This window comes from Lagenorhynchus albirostris, chromosome X (assembly GCF_949774975.1).
Source record: "Lagenorhynchus albirostris chromosome X, mLagAlb1.1, whole genome shotgun sequence".
Taxonomy (NCBI): Eukaryota; Metazoa; Chordata; class Mammalia; order Artiodactyla; family Delphinidae; genus Lagenorhynchus; species Lagenorhynchus albirostris.
This window is the reverse complement of record NC_083116.1, coordinates 131,797,463-131,814,557: the sequence shown is the minus strand read 5'-3', so window position 1 is coordinate 131,814,557 and position 17,095 is coordinate 131,797,463.

Here is a 17,095-nt window from a genome sequence, read left to right as displayed (position 1 = left end):
GAGTGTCTGGCGTGGGCCAGCGCCCTGGGCCCGGCCTCACCCTGAGGCAGAACGGGATATGATTTGGCCCCGGCAGGCACTGTATCTGGTGTTTATCTGTTTTATCCCCAGAAAACCTGTTCCTCCAACGAGTAATGTAATTTGCAAAATCGGATTCGCCGTGTGCATTCTGCATGTACGAGTCTCTCATCACATTTGCAAGGGCCGCCGCTGCTAATGCAATCTGGGTGGGGCGTTAACAGGGTGGCGGAGTCGCTAACACGATAATCCTGAAGGGCTGGGGCCAGGCTAGCGACTCCCTATCCTGTCCTGCGGCTCGTGGAAGGCATCGGGCAAGCACAGTTCCTGGACACAGAGAGGGGAGGTCACAGAAACCAGGTGGAAGGAGGGAAGACCCAGAACACTGCTTACAGGCTGGACTGAGATGGATTGTGCCCTTCCCCCCACCCCCCAAAAAAATGACATGCCCACGTCCTAATCCCTGGTTGCTGGGAACAACACCTTATGTGGAAACAGGGTCTTTGCAGACGTGATGAAGTGAAGGGTCTGAGATGAGGTCCTCCTGGAGGAGTGTGGCCCTAAATCCAATGACAGGGTCCTTCTAAGAGACAGAAGAGGAGAGACCCAGACACAGAGGAGAAGCCCCGGGAAGACAGAGGCAGAGACGGGAGGGACGCGGCCATGAGCCCAGGGACGCCCGGAGCCCCCAGAAGCTGGAAGAGGCGGGAAGGACCCTCCCTTGGAGCCTCTGGAGGGAGCGCGGCCCTGGGACACCTTGACCTCAGACATCTGGTCCCCAGGGCTGAGAGATGATAGATTTTTGTAGTTTTAAGCCTCCCAGTTTGTGGTGCCTTGTTACAACAATCCTAGGAAATGGATACCCTTGTTTAACCCATCTTTCTCCACCAGAAACCCCGGAGAGCCTCCTTGCCATCCTCTGCTAATGTGGGACCTCTGTGTTCTGAGTCCTGGGAGGACAGTGTCCACCTCCTGCCCACGGGCACCTTGTGTCTTCCCATTCCGAGGTCCATGGGGACATGGACAGGCAGTAATTAAAGGCTTCTCTGCTTCCCTGTGCTTCCCATCCAGGGTCTCGGTGCCCCCATGAGGCAAAAAACATGGTGCCCTGAGTCCCACTGACTCCTGTGATGAACAAGTGTCTTCACTTGTTGATGCGGTTGCCTAGTAACCCACTTCCTGTGAGGCCCCAGGAATTCTGGCCAAGTCATCCATGAATAAATGAAAGCCTCCATTCAACTTCCCCCGGTAGAACTGTCTTTTCAGATCCCCCCAAACCCAAGTGGTCTCCACCCTCTATTGGCCTTGTTCACCAAGATGCCCAAGTGGATGCAGTCTCCAGAGAACTGTGCCTTATCCTCTCTGCCACCCACCTTGGTTCCTTTCTCCGAGAATGTCCTGGTCCTTGACAATGGTAGCCTGGCCCCCAGACCTTTGTTCTGTTCCCCTTGCAGACCTTCTGTGGACCACCATCTTGCAGAAGTCCTCGTGGTTCAAACTGACTGTTGATTCCCATCAACTTCCAATAAGTCAGGCCCCTCTTAACTCAGAGATCTGGCCAGCCCTAGCATGCTACCCACCACAGTCCTGGGAGGGGTAACCGGTGCCAGGACTTTTACACTGACTCCACGGTTTCTCAGAGTCGGGAGGGGGTGATCTCATCTGTCCATCCCATACTGGGAGGGGGTCTCTACCTGCTTCTCTGAGCAGGAAGCTGCTCTGTCTGCATGAGAGTTACCAGCACACAGGGTGTGAGGGTGAGTGCTATGTGGCTGGGCCACCAGGTGTCCAGACACTTGGTCACACATCATTCTGGGTGTTTCTGCTAGGGTGTTTTGGGATGAGTCTAACACTTAAATGGATAGACTGAGCAGAGAAAATGAGCCTTCTTAATGTGGTGGGCCGCATCTAATCAGTTGAAGGCATTCTAACAGTTGATTCCTCCTCTGAATAAGGGGGAATTTCTCCTGCCTCGGTGCTGGGAAGTTGGCTTTATTCTGCCTCTGCACTTGAACTGAAATTTTGGCTCTTCCTGCATCTCGAGCCTGCAAGCCTTCGGACTGGAATTCACACCGTCAGCTTTCCTGGGTCTCCAGTTTGTGGACTGCAGGTCTTGGGATTTGTCAGCCTCCGTAATGGCATGAGCCAATTCTTTATAATAAATTATCTATCTAACTATATATCGTCTATCTCTCATCTATCAATCCGTCTGTCCGTGCATCCATCCATCCATCATTTAGGTATTATCTACCTATCAGCTATCTATTATATCTATCCATCCATCCATCCAAATTCATCCACCTATTTTCTATCAACTACTTATCATCTATCTATATTAGTTATCTATCATATCTTTCTATCCAACCATCCATCCATCCATTTATCCACCTATCTTTTCACCCATCCATCTGTTCAAACTTATCTATCATCTGTCTATTTTACTATCATCTACCAACTATCTATTATATTTACCCAACCAATTATCCATCCATCCATCTATCTTTTTTTTTTTTTTTTTGCGGTACGCGGGCCTCTCACTGCCGTGGGCTCTCCCGTTGCGGAGCACAGGCTCCGGACACGCAGGCTCAGCGGCCACGGCTCACGGGCCCAGCCGCTCCGCAGCATGTGGGATCTTCCCGGACCGGGACACGAACCCGTGTCCCCTGCATCGGCAGGCGGACTCTCAACCACTGCGCCACCAGGGAAGCCCCATCCATCTCTCTTTTCATCCATCCATCCATCAGTTCAAATTCATCTATCTCTCTATCATCTCTATCTATCAATCTGTCAATATCTATCAAATCTATCATCTATCCATCTCTATCTTATCTATCTTTATTATCTATCTAATAAAATCTTCTATCAACCATCTATCAATCTATCATCTACCTGTCATCTATATCTATCTATCTATCTATCTATCTATCTATCTATCTATCTATCATCTACCTATCCATCTCTATCATCTATCTATTGCATTGGTTCTGTTTCTCTGGAGAACCCTGACACACAGCAACAAACTTTGAACCGCTTCTAACTGCTTGATTATGCCAGGGAAACTTGCAAACAGCACTGTCCAATAGAACATTCCACAATGATGAAAATATTCTATATCGGCTCAGTGTGATGTGGACTTGAAATGTAAACACTGCAACCAGGGGGAGGAATTTTTGCTTTCTAACCTACCATTTCTTTAGCTCTTTGTTCCACTCTAGTACCCATGTAATTTCAGTTTCGTTAACCTCTCCTCCCATAAGGGGCCAGTTTACTCACTAGAGTACACCATTTAGGGTTAGTTTCCTTTTTGTCTTTAGCCTTACAGATTCTAGTCAAAACACGGTTTCCCACAGCTACGTGGGTCAGTTCCCCTTTTCCTCACTCCCTTAGCGAGGTTATGTCTTATATTTGCAACAGCGAAATTCGTCTGTCACAGTCTGCATTCTATCCCGGGATCCCCTGACATCCTAGGTGAATTTTTTTTTTAATTTGCATCCCTTAAAATCCACTCCTTGTGATGTACATTTGTACGGGTTTTGACAGATACACATTTAGAGTGATGCGTCTAGTACATGCGGGGAATGTACATGTGGGGAATCCCGTCCCCGTGAAGATTCCTTGTACATTCATTTTATAGGCAACCACTCCAAAAACCTCAAAACCACTCACCTTCCTTCCACCCCTGCAGTTTTGCCTTTTCCAGAATGTCCTGGAATCATACAAAATCTTGAGCCTTGTTTCACTTAGAAAAATGCAGGTAACCGTGACCCGTGTAGCTGCATGGATGAAGAACTCATTCCTCATTTGTTTCTGGGTGTTGTTCTGTGGACGTACCACAGTTTGCACATCCATTCCTCCGTGGAAGGACATCTTGGTTGCCTCTGGATTTGGGCTCCTTTACTTCATCACATCTGTAAAAAAAACCCATGTCCAGGTAAATTCCCGTCTGAGGTTCTGGAAGGACATATCTTTATTTTGAGGGAGGAGGGAGCTACCATTCAATCCAGTTCTCTCAGTTTTCCCAGAACAAATTAAAGCAGAATCACAGCAGTCAGTTTGCCACTTACAGGATTGCTCTTTCCTAAATTATTATGCTTTTAAAGACAAATTTGTTGTGATATTGGATATTCACTGTAAGCGCCTGAACTCAGGCAGTAAATTCTTTAAAATAAAATTTAAATCCTGGCTTAATGAACTCTGTGCTCACAGGTATAGTAATGTTCTACATCAACCGGCCTGTGCGTTTGCTTTCACATGGTTTAATCTCATTGGAATGGAATTCTCCTGCTCAGGAATCTGGCTGAGTCATAGGTGCTTCTGGGGCCGGGGACCTAGAAATCACGGTTGTTTGTATTGAAAGTTGTCTTTCAAACACTCATGTCTACCCAGGGCCTGCGAATGGGAACTTATTAGGAAACAGGGCCTTTGCAGATGTGATGCAGTGAAGGGTCTGAGCTGAGGTCCTCCTGGATGAGGGTGGCCCTACATCCAATGACAGGGTCCTTCTAAGATACAGAAGAGGAGAGACACAGACACAGAGGAGAAGCCCCGGGAAGACAGAGGCAGAGACGGGAGGGATGCGGCCACAAGCCCAGGGATGCCTGGAGCCCCCAGAAGCTGGAAGAGGCAGGAAGGACCCTCCCCTGGAGCCTCTGGAGGGAGCACAGACCTGGGACACCTTGACCTCAGACGTCTGGTCCCCAGGATGGGGGAGGATGGCCTCCTGTTGTTTAATCCAACTGGTTTGGCATCACCACCTGTTGTGGGCACCACAGGACACTCATCTACCTGGATGGAGTGGGCAAAGGCCAGCTAGCGTTGCCTCTGGGCCTCTGGGCAGGAAACCACCCTTGGGTGGGTGCCTCCTCTGGGCCGCCACATGCCCTACCGCGGACATCGCCTGCAGGGAGCGGTAAGCCACGAGGACCATTCACCAGCCTGATGTGAACTCTCTGCATAAAAGCTTTTCCAAGGGTCGCCCCAAATGTGTTTTGCTACAACAAGCAAATCCACGCGTCTCCGCTGGGTCTTTGCTGGTCTTTGCTCCTCCGGCCCTGCAATACGATTACTGGTTTCACTTTCAAATCAGACCCGTTTACTCTCACATGTGGGGGTTTGGGCACCAGCCCTCTGTGCAGGGCTCCAAGCTCTACGAGACAAATAGTCTACTTTGCCGCCAGAAAAAAAAAAAAAAGCTGAACTGCTTTTCTTGCCTTAAATAAAAAAGCGCTTATGCACATGAATGTCAGGGGGGAGAGCTGTTATGATCACACCTACATTTCTGGGCTCGGGGTAAAGCCGAGAACATCTCTGAAGAATCACAATAAATCCAACCCAGGAGGACGGATTCCTTAAAAATGAAACTGGGTTCTCAGCTGCTTTCCATTATGGGTTTTCAAAAATAAATGGTGTTTCCCTTGCTTATTTATGGGCTCTTGGAGTGTAATGGCTGTAATGATTAACACCGAATTTCTGAATTTATTCTAAAAAGGTACTTCATAAATATTGAACAGCGCTATTATCTGCAGGTAACGCCATTTATTTTATTCAAATGGGAATTCAGAAATCATCAATAAAACGATATTGTGCCTTTTGAGACGTCCCCAGAGAGTCAGGAGCAACAATTTTTAACCCTACCGTCATCACCTCCCCACTGAGGTAGGTAGGTTGGCTGACTTTGACCCAACCCGCCGTGCGGTTCCTGGTTTTGGGGGGGATGCGTGTAAGCTCTGCCTGTATGGATCGGGGAGCAATTCCATCAGCAAGTAGACGGGAACAGTGGTATCCAGAGTGAGACCTGTTTGGGTTTCCACTGAGAAGGAACAGCCCGCAAGGTTTCATAACAGGCATTCCCAATCGGACCAGGTTTGTAGGTATTTTATATCTTGAGAATGTTCCCAGAAGGAGGTGAGCGGCAGGTACGAGCAACTTTCGTAAAACGTTGTCAAGATGGGGGGCTTCCCTGGTGGCGCAGTGGTTAAGACTCCGCCTGCCAAGGCAGGGGACGCGGGTTCGAGCCCTGGCCCGGGAAGATCCTACATGCCATGCACCACAACTACTGAGCCTGCGCTCTAGAGCCCTCGAGCCACAACTACTGAAGCCCACATGCCTAGAGCCCGTGCTCAGCAACAAGAGAAGCCACCGCAATGAGAAGCCCACGCACCGCAACAAAGAGTAGCCCCCGCTCACCACAACTAGAGAAAGCTCGCGCGCAGCAACAAAGACCCAACGCAGCCAAAAATAAATAAATTAAATAAATAAATTAAAAACAAAAACATGTTGTCAAGCTGGAGAGGAACCAATGCCCTGCATGGGACACAGACCAGCTGTGTGACCCCGAACTGGGGCCAGGGTCCTGCCTGGTAACATCAGGCTGCTCACGGGGTTGGTGTGGGGTCTGAAGGGATAACGTGAGTGTAGACAGTGTCTGGGGGTCTGTCATGAGCCAACACCCGTCAGGTATTTGTCATCACCACCATTATGACCGTTGGTCAGCCTCTGGCATGAGCCCCAAATGTCCATGCGGGGGAATCCCTAGTTCTAAAGAGAAGTAACATCAGAACCTTGGGGCTTAGTGAGAGCTGGTGATGAGAGAGACCTCGGAAGACCACCCAAAAAATTTAAAACACCAAAACTGTTCAATTTTCTCTCTCTCTCTCTCTCTCTCTCTCTCTCTCTCTCTCTCTCTCTCTCTCTCTCTCCCTCTACCCGCCTCTTAGAAATACACCAGCAGGAACTGGAGAAATGGGAACCCTCGGGCACTGCTGGTGGGAATGTAAAATGGTGTAGCTGATGTGGGAAACAGCTAGGTGGTTCCTCAAAAAATTAAAAATACTACTACCATATGACCCAGAAATTCCACTTCTGGGTGTAATTCTAGAAGAATTGAAAGCAAGTCCTCAAAGAGGTATTTGTACCCCCATGTTCACAGCAGTGTGAGGTAGACCATGGGATGCCCGGTGATGTTGAGTTCGACTTGGGCTTCCTTGTTGTACATCGTGCATTTCCCCCATGAAGTCACGTTTGAATGCCCCCAATTCCAGGCCAACAAATGGTGATGGAATTCCTGGTGAACCCATGATTTTGCTTGAGAGTAATGAAGACCTTCAGTTTGAAGAGTGAGGGGTGGCAGGACCAATGGGCAGGAAATGCCTCGTGTGGATGCAAAGGTAACCATTGGAGATGAAGTTGCTTCCTGCAAACCCTAAGGGACAAAGGGACACCTAGGGGACAAAGGCACACCTGGGATGGACCAAAGCAGAGAGAAGTCACGGCAGAGATAGAAAATTGCAAACGGCAGCTCAATGAATCTAGGGAGAGCCTAACATGCTACAAGCTTTCCCTTGTGGTTTTGCAGAGGAAATCAGAGAAAGGGATATTTCTGTGCCAAGACGACAATCTATGCTTTAGGATGATGTCTGTAAGCTTCAGCTAGGATGTGTGGGATGTCCCTGGAGAGTTTCGGAAATAAACCCACCTGCCATGTATGACGTGGTTGGGGGACATTGGATAGAAACTGGAAAGAAAAATAATACCCTTGAGAAGAATTTTTTTTTCAGGCACGCCAGGAGTTAAAGTAAGTAACGCTTTAAATGTTTAAGAGCAAAAGTGACTTTGTGTTTTAAAATTTTCCTGGGGGAAGGTAGGAGAATTAGGCATCGCCACAGACCGAAGGGTTTTATTGAGTCAGAAAATCAATAAATACTGGGTATAGGCTGGCGACGGGATGAGCTATGAGAAAACAGTTGAGATTATCCAGAAAGATCCTCCTGGATGTGGAAAATGAAATTAACATGGGGAGCAGCCCCTGGATATGAGTCTCTCGCAAGCTCTCTGCATGTAGATTAATTAAGCTGGCCCGTTGCCTCTGCGCCCTGAACGCTTGTGGTTCTTAATACCTTCCTGAAGGATTCTACATACTTTGAGGGCTCAAACCTCTCTCTGTATACGCAGGGTTTTTTGTTTTTTTTTTTTTTAACTGAAGGGGAAGAATGTTTATTCATATGCATATCTTTTCTAGTATATTTTTAAAATAATTTATTGACATGAAATTCATATAAATATAAGAATAATGACTTTAAAGTGTAAAATTCAGTGGCATTTAATACGTTCATCATGTTGTACAACCACCACCTCTATCTGGTTCTAGAACATTTTCATCCCCCCAAAAAGGAGACCCTGTCCCCAGCCCCGGTACAAAGAATCCACTTTCTGTCTCTGTGGATTTGTCTGTTCTAGACGTTTCCTGTAAGTGGAATCACACACTGTGTGTCCTTCTGTGTCTGCTTCTCTCACTGAGCATCGTGTGTTCCAGGTCCGTCCACGCTGTAGCCTGTGTCAGGGCTTCAGTCCTTTTCATGGCTGAGTCATATTCCGCTGTGTGGATTTCTGCTTATCCATCCATCGTTTTATGGCCGTCTGAGCAGTTTTGTCCTTTTGGCTCTTGTGAATAGACTGCTATGAACATGGTGTACACATTTTAGTTGACTCTCTGCTTTCAATTCTTTTGGGTGTCTACGCAGGCATGGAATTGCCCATTCCTGTGGAAATTCTACATTTCAGTTTTTGAGGAACTTACAGCTAGATCTCTGACTGTTACCTCTCCAAGGTGAGCAGAAGATAACGTGCCTACATGAGTCTACTTAATCCTCGATTTCCCCAAGCTGTCTAGCAGGAGGTGGTGCCGTGACTGGTGGCAGGAGCAGGTGACCAAATGACCCCGGTGGACAGCGTGGACAGTGAAGGACAAAAAGGGAAGGTCTGGGTGTCCAGAGGAGGCTGCTGGTCAACCCTGGATGAACTGGGGATGTGAAGCAGGCTCTCCTCCATGGCCTTCTTGTAGCCACTTGGCCAACGGAGAGGGAAAACATCCCAGAGGTAGTTAGTTGCTGGGACAGAACCAAAGTCAAAATTTCTATCACGTCATAAAACTCGAAATCATGTTTTCTTTTGTGCATTTTTATTTCTTCCCCTGTGCCAAACTTGAGCCGTCTCCCCAGCTCCTGGAGTTTCACTTAATTGCCCAAATAAGAACGCTTCCTGGGCAGACGGTTTCCTTTTCCAGATTGGTGTCGACACCCGGGGAGTACAAACATTTGCTCTGACCCGCGAAGCCCCACGGCCGCCGGGTCGCTTCGTTGGAAGCCCGTCACCTCCGTGACTCTGCCCACCTCGGTACCAAGCATCTCGCTCTCATTTTCGGACGTCTTGAGCCCTGTGGTCAGAGGTGGAAGGACTACCCGTGAGGCTGAGGAGGACACTTTGGCTTTTTACCCCTGGAGTATTACCGATGGTTCCTCTGGAGTCTCACGCCTGGAAATGGTCCATGTCGTCCTTGACTTTGTGCAACGTCACTTCCAAAGACTCACCCCTGACGACGGCACACTTCAAACACGATGGAACGTTGGGGAACCTAGGCCAATGAGGTAGCCAAGACAGCAGGAAAAAAGAGAGAGGAAAGGAGGGTGAGGACACACTCGAAATACCATTTTCCTTCAAGAAGTAGAATGGCTGACATTCAACGGATCACGAAAGCTTTGATGGCCAAGTGTAGGACCTCCTGAGAGATAGGGTCTCTTCCGTCTTGTTAGGTCACTTTGAGGCTGGATACAAGGTCTAATCTGTGGGGATATTAAGTGCAAGAGCAGGAATCACCCAGCTCTGATGGGAAATTACCTCTCAGGATGTATGAGACCACAGTACAGAGGAGACCCCCTAGATCTGGACCCTCTTCTCCAACCGTTTCTGCATTCTTGGACAAGTTACTTTCCCTTCCCAGTCTCACCTTCCAAATGCATAGAATGGGACCATAGCAGTGTCCTCCAGCGTCTGTGTGTGTATTAAAAAGATGATACAGACCTCTCAGAAGCTCTTCTGCCTCCGAAATCCCTGTGGGACCATTGATCATACAATATATAGATGGAGTAGCTCAGACTTTTGTGTTGGTTCCTTTTTTTTTTTTTTTCATGAGACATAATTTTTGGTGACTTCTCTTGCAAGGCACCCCTGAGGCGTTCAGGCTGCAGTAAACGGCGTCACCTCAGAGAACGTGACAGGATAAGGGATCTCCAAGGACTGAAAAGTGTAAACAAATGGAAAGTCCACCCAAATTAGAAAAGAACAGATGTACTCTGGAGCCTGGGGGAAAAAGAAGAAAGAAGAGGTGGAGGAGGCAGAGGAGAAGAAAACTAGCCCCCGGTAGCTCACTGGCCCCCAGGCGCTGTGCATTTCTCTTAACTGACCTGAAAGATTTCTTTGTCCACCCATCATTCAGCCCTCTTCTAAGTATCAGCTGTTTATTAAATGCCGGCATGGTGTAGGGCTCCATCCTGGAGGCTTTGAAATCCTTGTCTCTCCTGGAACTTCTCCATCCAGCGAGGGAAAGACAGCGGAGGAAGCAGGCAGATGTAACGAAGGATCCCAGGGGCTGGGATGGAGCAGTTGGAGGCGTAACACAAGCAGATAAACAGAGCACGCTGCCCACAGGTGGCAGCCTCGGAAGCCGCGATGGGGAACTTGGGCTCCACGGAGAAGGCAAGGGAAGCCGTGTGGGTAGTTTCCGCAGAGCAGTGCCGTGGTCCTGTGTGTGTTGGAAGGATCTCGCAGGTAGGTGAACTAGAGCCAGTAAAGTACAAATCCAGACATGATGAATAGGATAAGTGGACGGCGGGGACAGAGGGGAAAGCTGGGTTCCTGGTGCTCTCATTTTTGCTTTTGCTTTTGAAATAATCGCCACGTCCAGGCGAGTGGGAAGATGGGCCAAAGGACCCCCGGTGCCCCTCCAAGAGAGTGGATTTCACCCGTTTAGGGGTATCAGTGCCGTACGCGGGTGGCTGTTTGCCCTCAGGAGCTGATATTCTGGCGTTGGAAACATTATCAAAAGATGACTCTCTATGCCATTTCGTTTGACTTGTTAGAACATTTACCACGATGCTCAGTGTGAGCAGCTCAGAGTGAGGGGTGTGTGTGTGGGCAGGCTGGATTCAGACCACCCTCCCCCAGCACACGCACTTCCAACAGCATCTTCCCAGTGTGGGTATGGTCCCATCTCTACATACTCTGAGTTTTGTCTTTGGGGCTTGATCCACAGTTTCAGAAATGGAGAGGAACCTTGGGTCTCTATGGTCTGTGGACCCGGGGTCTCACACAAAGAAGTTGAAATGGAGGCTTTCGGTGGGAAATGGGTTTGGTGGGTGTAGTGGGGTGAATGGTGGCCCCCCCTTCCCAAAAAGATATATGTGTGTCTTGAACCCTGGAGCCTCAGAATGGGACCTTATTTGGACATAGGGTGTTTGCAGATGAGATTAATGAAGGGTCTGAGATGAGGGCCTCCTGGATGAAGGTGGCCCTAAATGAAGGTGGATGCAGAGGTGGCCCTAAATCCAATGACAGGGTCCTTCTAAGACACAGAAGAGGAGAGACACAGACACAGAGGAGAAGCCATGTGAAGATGGATGCAGAGACGGGACGGATGTGGCCACAAGCCCAGGGACGCCTGGAGCCCCCAGGAGCTGGAAGAGGCAGGAAGGACCCTCCCCTGGAGCCCCTGGAGGGAGCGCAGCCCTGTCCACACCTTGACCTCAGACGTCTGGTCTCCAGAACTGGGGGAGGGTGGATATAGGATGTTTGGGGGTCCCCAGTTTGTAGTCACCTTATACAGCCAACCCAAGACACTCCTATAGCAGGTATTTTGAAATGCAGAACCATATCTCATGAGTCCACCAGGGCCCCAAACCCTGCTGCATCTGTGGTCCATGCGACTCATCATTAGGTGAGATGTTCCACGTACCTAGAGCTGACCCCTACCCAGCACCCAAACATGGGGGGATGTATTCCCCAGGTTCCCATCCATCTGGAGAGGCTGTGTGGATGAGGTAGGAACCATCTCCAGGGGGTTTCTCACTGTCTCCCTGACAACAGGGAAGCCAGGAGGAACTGGTGGACCTGTGGGGACAGTCACACCTGGAATTCATAATGAGCTCGAGACGATACAGGTTGCCTCATGACCCCTCTCTCCACACTTTGAAATCAACGCCCTCCCCGCGTTCCGCCGCCAGTGATGCAAACCCACTTAAATCGCTCAGCCATGCCTGCGTCATCTCAGGCTTCAAAGTCCATTTTAATGAGCCACTTTGTCCACGCCCCATCTGAAGAGGAACCCGTGGAAACTTCGTGTGGAAACACTGTTTGCAAGTGTGTTTCTTTACTGACCTGCCAGTTACATTCTCCAGCTTCAGAACAAGGAAAATAGCTTTCAAGGGGGAACGGCTGGAAGATGGCTTCTTTCTGTGGTCGGCGGGTATATCGGAATTTGAGACAAATGGAAACAAATCACAGTGTCTGTCCTGCTCTTTCTGAATAAGTTTTATTGGGGGCGGGGGCACAGAGGCTTCTTGTGATAAAGACAATACCGCACGGAGAGTACATGGAATGAACGCTGTGTTCCGGAGCCCCAAACAAAGAAAAACCTTTTACAAACCCCCTGTGTCTAATTTCGTTTTAGAAAATTAGATACTCGGAATTTTGCATAAGATAACTGTATTACCGGGATGCAATTTGGTCTGGGTTGCTGGCTTTAGTGCATGCGGCTGCTTAATAAAAAGTGTCAGTTAAAATGAAAATACAGCTTGGGTAATTAAATTTAATTGGATCTTGTCACTTTAAATCGTCTTCTCTTTTGAGGGTTTCCGCAGAATTGCAGCTTCTGGTTTGCTAATTTCTTTATTGCAAGCTGCTGCCGAATCTGACCCGCCTCTAATAAACTGAGACCTTGCTTTTTCGGGGGCTCTGAACCATTAAGGCGACGGCAAACAAAGGGATAGGGTGACTTAGAGCCGGGAGGGAGGGGCGGCACCAGGGGGATAGAGTTACCTGTAGCTTATTGACTTTTACCACCAGCTGGAAGAGTGTAGTTGTTACAAGAGGAGTGCAAGTCCCAGGGCTGCACAAAGGCACTGGGTTTGTGGAACAGGCGTGATTACCATGGTGCAGGGAACATAATACCCAGGGATGTTCTCTGTATACACTGTATCCACCACGTAGTAGAGCTACCTGCTCAGAGCTACATACATATGGGTGTATGAGCTTCCCTCTTATAAGGACTTTTGTGTTAGACTGGTCCACCAGGATTAACCAGGATGGTCCCCCATCTAAATACCCTTAACTTAATCACATCTGCAAAACATCCTGTGCCCACATGTTTAAGAGATCAGGGGATTAGGATCTGGACATCTTTAAGGGCCGTTATTCAGCTGGCCACAGGTAGTATAGACTTTCCAGCAAATACGAGGAAACTGGTGTGTGAGATGCACAGGGGGGTGCAAACTAAAGCCTTTATCCACCAGCTCAATGAGCCCTGGCTGCCGCCCGGCATGCTGACTGCATCGCCTGCTGGTCCTGCAAGCCAGCTTGCAGGGTGAGTCCTTTTGGCCCCAGAGGGATTCTGTGTCCTTGCTACAGGTCCCTAGACTCAGCATCCCAAATCAAGAAAGGCTTACCCGTGAGGGAAGGATTGAGGCGTATGCTGTGGCTCTGGAATCGTGACCATTAAAAGGGTTTACAAGACCCCTTAGTGTTGACTCTCCTTGAAGGTAGCTGGCCAAATCCCACGTGGGAGGCTTGCTGACCCACTGAACTCGCTTCAGAGGCACGCAGCGGACACTGTCCAGTCTCAGACCCCACATTTATAAGGTGTGAATCTTCTGCCTTTCCAGCTTTCCCCATGAGAAGGGGACTTTCTCTTACGTTTTGACTGGGAGGATGCAGAGTGCTAACTCACATTGATTTTTGCCTCGGTTTGTTTTGGAAATGCCTTTATAAATGCAAGGCTGACTGTTACACTTTTATTATCTCAAACAACCCAGCGTCAGGGTCTCCTTGGGGCTTTCGTGGAGCTATTGGTCTAAGGGTTGCCACATGGACGGTGAGATGCAAGCAAAGGTGACCCTGTGTGGTTCTCATGCCCACCTGGGCCCCACCTGGTCTGCAGGTGCTTGGGATGGTGGCCACGGGGCCCAAGCATGTCCTTCCTCCTCCGTTTCTTATCACCTCCTCTACTTCTGCTGGGTGTGTCTTGACTCCCCAGAAAGAAGAGCCAGCCCAGGTGGCCTTCCTCCTCGGGAAGGATTCCAGCCTCTAAGAGCTACACCTGCCTTGTGCACTGGTGAGGCGTCTCCTGTGAAGGTCACATCATGTTTGCACTTACCCCTGAAGCTGTGGTTTCCATTAGTCCCAAGCCTGCCCCCGTCTTTGGTGGAACCGAGGGCCATGGATGATGGACCTTGGCGGCCCTGGACCAAGAAGCTGTGTTAAGGCAGAAGGCCGCTGAGCTGGTGGTGAGCAGATGGGGCTGTTGTCTTAGCCTTAGAAGGAAGGTGCAAGCTGGAGGGACTTTCGGATTTGAAGGCCAGTGCTTCGGACTAAGGCAGGACACTGGTGGTCCTTTTCGGGGTGAAGACGCACAAAGGGTCTCATCATCCTTAGAGATGCGAGGAGGGACTTGGACCTGGATGAAAACCCTCCTTCTGGATCTGTGGTGGGGACTGAGGGTGTCACCAGGACGCATGTGTTGGCTTTTTCTGGGATTCACCATTTCCATGAAGGCAGCATGACATCTCATAGCTAGTGGCAGTGACCCCAGATCTACTGATGAGATTCTGACTTCCCATCCTGTGTCATTTTTCCTGAAGATTCACAGCCACGTACGGAGGTGTTTCTGACAGCCTGACACAGCCTGGCTCATGTAAACCCCTGTAATTTATAAGGGGTCTCTGGTTTAATATTGCATCTTTCCTCCCGTGTCCTAAATTATCAATCACTTTAATGACATGCAGAAAAAATAACAAGCAAATCTTAGCTGACATTCTTATCACCTATTTTAATACAATTTCCTAAATCAAACACCTCTGTAACGCCAATAAAAAAAACAAACGTATGCTTCGTGAGCAATTACAGAAATACACTTAGGACAACAACACCTACAATACAGGTCGACTTATGACCCCTTTAATTTTATACAAACGAATTTCTGTTCCTATTAAGAGTTTGAGTCTGGGTCCATATTACTGGAAACACTATTGGAGTTGGGAACCATACCTAAAAACACTGATACATTAAATCTCTGGGCTGAGCTGCGGTTTCCTGGGGCCCTTGCAGCTTCTATGGTTCAACACGGTGACTCTCGAGTTGAAACTATTTGTTCAAAGATGGTGTTATGCAGAGGATGATGTCCACCTAAAAGGTATGCTGAAGTCTTCATTCTAGGTACCTGTGAATGGAGGCTTATTTGGAAATTGTGTCTTTGCAGATGTGATCACGTGAAACTCATCATCATGGGCTCTAATCCGATATTGACTGGTGTCCTTATAAGGAGAAGGAGGACGGTGACTCAGAACGGTCACCGTGTGCAACCATAAAAACTGCAAGTGTCTCAGGAAGTAGCAGCTCAGCCCAGAGATGTAACATATCGGTGGTTTCAGGAAGACAGAGGCGCGCATTGGAATGATGCAGCCACAAGCCAAGGAATGTCAAGGATCCCCGGAACCCCAGAAGTTAAGCGAGATGATGGAACAGATGCTCCCTCAGAGTCTCCCGAAGCAACCAACCCTGCAGATACCTTGACCTTGGATGTCTGGTCTCCAGAACTGGGAGAAGAAATGTCTGTTGTCTTGATCTACCCACTTTATAGTATATTATTATGGCAGCTCTAGGAAATTTATACAGATGGTGACTTCTGTTTGCTAAACTGTAAGTCTTTGCATGTTCGGAGGCAACTTAAGCATTAATGCGTGGTGTCTGTGAAGGACGCCCAGCAGCCCTCTCCACGAGAACACATGGCGATGTAGACACAGACCTTTATGGGCATCATCTCCCCACGCCAACCATGGCCCAGCCCACACCCGGAAACCAAACCCACATCGTGAAGACCGAAACGTAAAGGTCTGTGGCAGCGCTAAGTGTTTTGGATGGCCAGCTTCACCAACGCTAAGCACACTCAGGAGACCCTGGTTTAAATGTTTAGATGACACATTTATGGAAGACAATAGGGCAACGAGGAGGAGGATATTTGGATGTTGATAAAAGTCATTTGCAATCGGGGGTGTCCTAAATGCTTCCCTGCTCTCATCTTCGTGGACCACTTTTATTCCCCAGTTCCCAAGGGTCAGGGGGTCCAGGGCTGGGTGAACTTCCTCCACTTTTCCCCCCAAGAACTAATACCATTGGGATGGCTCATGGGTGTCACGTCCGTGCTGTGGTCCATGAGGAGAGAAGGGTGTCCCCATCCTTTTGGGAGTGTGCATACAGGCACACATGCACTCTCTCTTTCTCACTTGCTCTTGACTGACCTCTTCCCCCCAAGGCAGGCCCTGCCCATGCACAGCCCTGGGGTCCCCAGGTGTCACACAGGTGCCCATGTTCATCTGTTCAGACTTCTGGTCAACCCGCTATCATGTGCGTCCTCAGGCTCTTTGTCCCTCTCTGCTGTGGCCCCATCCACACACTAGGAGGAGGCTCTCCTGCTCTGGTCACAGCAATGCCCTGGGGGCCTTGTGGGGCAAGGCATTCTGTAGGGACACAGAAAAATCGGGACAACTGGGCAGTGGCGGGGGTCTGGAGAAACAGCTCTCTGGCCTCACCCGCACCCTATGCCGCCTTCTACCGATGATCCCACATGGGCACCCAATGGGAGTCAGGGCCAGGGACCACACCCAGCACCACCCACCCTCTGGGTCACTGTGACAATTCAGTGCAGTGACAATGACATGGAGGCTGTGTTTTATGCAGTGTTGGACAGGATCGGTACCTAATACACAGCGGCATGGAGATGGAAGGGTAGGATCAGTACCTAATACACAGTGGCATGGAGATGGAAGGGTAGAGCTTCCTGTGGACGGTGCTCTTGCGAAAGTCTGCATTCGTGGGTGGCCCCCTCCCAGAGACGTCTCTGGTGCTCACACTAGTCTGATTAGGTCTGTGCCCAGCCCCAGCTATGGGAGAGCCGATGGAGGTGGTGTCTGGCTCCAGAGGCCATGGGAGGAAAAAGGGTGGAAGGTGGGCAACTGAGTGTCCACCCCTAGTGAGG